This window comes from Malus sylvestris, chromosome 10 (genome assembly GCF_916048215.2).
Source record: "Malus sylvestris chromosome 10, drMalSylv7.2, whole genome shotgun sequence".
Classification (NCBI taxonomy): domain Eukaryota; kingdom Viridiplantae; phylum Streptophyta; class Magnoliopsida; order Rosales; family Rosaceae; genus Malus; species Malus sylvestris.
This window is the reverse complement of record NC_062269.1, coordinates 18,976,119-18,978,415: the sequence shown is the minus strand read 5'-3', so window position 1 is coordinate 18,978,415 and position 2,297 is coordinate 18,976,119. Positions and strand designations below refer to the sequence as shown.

The 2,297-nt window shown below is 40.7% G+C and overlaps 1 pseudogene; it reads right to left on the bottom strand.

The window, feature by feature from the left end:
• Positions 1-275: 275 nt before the first annotated feature.
• LOC126584290 (probable N-acetyltransferase HLS1) lies at positions 276-1,920 on the bottom strand (annotated as a pseudogene).
• Between the last annotated feature and the right edge of the window lie 377 nt (positions 1,921-2,297).

The following is a 2,297-nucleotide window of genomic DNA, read 5'->3' as shown; positions in this document are numbered from 1 at the left end:
GAGGCGGGTGATACCATATTAGGAAACATAGTTTGTATTTCATCAAAGGAATAATGTTACATACTTGAGTATTTATTTGAGGCACAAAACTTAATGAGTATTGCCTACTAGCTGCCAAAACTAACTAATTGCTATAAAAACTATTGTATCCTTAAGTTATATCTCTAGAGGACACAATTACATTTTTACCCTTAATAATCTCTAGCCATATTATGCGTGTGGCTGCAAAACAACTTTGCTATCTTTCCCACGTGTGGGATTTTCCCTCTATATCCTTACAGAAAGACCAAACCAAAGGGCTTAAAAACCTCAGGCACATAAGGGATTCTTAGCCACGGCAATGCCATGTCCACCACGCGTGTGGCCTTTGCAGCTAAACGCCTTGTAAGCGACACGCCTTTGATTTCCACCATAAACAACTCATTACTGTAACATCTCACATAGCCCAGAAGAGTGGATCCTATAAGGCTTATATGTATATTTCCATCTCTACCTAGCATGAGGCCTTTTGGGAGCTCACTGGCTTCGGGTTCCATCGGAACTCCAAAGTTAAGCGAGTTCGCACGAGCGCAATTCCATGATGGGTGACCTACTGGGAATTTCTCGTCTGAGTTCCTAGAAACAAAACCATAAGGGCATGGTCGGGGCCCAAAGCGGACAATATCGTGTTACGATAGAGTCAAGCCCGGGATGTGGTGGGGGCCCAGGCCGGGATGTGACAATTTGGTATCAGAGCCAATCCTTGGCCGAAAGTGTGCTAACGAGGACGTCAAGCCCCTAAGGAGGGTGGATTGTAACATCCCATATCGCCCAGGAGAGTGGATCTTGTAAGCCTTATATGTATATTCCCATCTCTACCTAGCACGAGGCTTTTTGGGAGCTTAATGGCTTTGGGTTCCATCAAAACTCCGAAGTTAAGCGAGTTCGCACGAGAGTAATCCTATGATGGGTGACCTACTGGGAAGTTCTCGTGTGAGTTCCCAGAAACAAAACCATGGGGGTGTGGTCGGGGTCCAAAGCGGACAATATAGTGCTACGACGGAGTCAAGCCCGGGATGTGGTGAGGGCTCGGGCCAAGATGTGACACTTACAGTTCCATGTACTCAAAATTGCCCAGGACTCGAGCGGGTCAAATAGAAACTCGACAAAAAGCCACCATAAAAACCTGGTAGGTACGGCAAAATATATGTTGAGATTGAACTTGTTTTGTACAATCTTGTTGATGTCATGAGGGAAAAACTCAGTGGTGGAAAATCAGGGGGTAGAGGGCCTTGAACTCCTGAGGGTTGAGTTTGATGGCTGTGAATCGGTTCTGACTTTTAACACAGTGAGCAAACGCTGATCGAACCAACGTTGAAGGAGTATTGAATTTTTTGGTGAAGAGGTTGATGGAAGCTTTGTTGTCCACTTCAGTTGATATGTATGAATACTCAGCTCCATTTTTCCTAAACCTCCATTTTCCCTAAACCATTCTTCCATTTAATTAACCAGCTTTAACCCAATACCTCTTCTCCTGCAAAAGATCACATGACATTGAAATTAAATCAAAATTTTGAGATTAACCAACTAAATTAAACTAAAATGAGTCACGTTATTGATCGCCTCTCTAATAAAAATGTATCACAACTATATGTTAGTAATGGTGTCTACAATGTGGTAAGTGAGACATTATTTAATGATTAGATACCTGGGTGAATGAGATATTCGTAGGCCAAGAATGTAAGCAACTTTCCTGCAAACGGGGACAAGTTTGGGATCAAAATATTCACCAGTAGGGTTTTCAACTCCTTTGTTATTGCGTAAGAGCTTTTTGCCACAAGTAACAATTTTGATGCAACCCCTAATGACTCCACCAATTTCTTTAACACTTGGTGTGTCATTGTTCAAGTCCAACTCCCTAATCACTACTATGCCTTCCATTGCCTCTTCCATACTCATGGAGATTAGTCACTAATTACAAACACCAATCAACCTAGAAAGCCAAATAGAAATATAAATAGGAATGTAGTGCTTTATATAGTAGTAGCAGTAGCATTGGGTAATAGGGCTTACAAAAAAATATATTAGAGTTTATGATTCCTCTTCTTTTTCGATGATTCGAATCCTGAGAATGGATTAAGTTGTGTAATCATTGGATTAGAGGAAGAGATTAAGTTGTTACGCTACCTTTAAAAATTAAATAAAGAGTAATGCTACGAAGATTAAATTTGTAAACTAAAGTTTGTAAACGAAATGATGTGGTTGTTGATGATTGGTTTATTACTTAAGTGTTGATCAATGTGCTTATTTTCTATTGG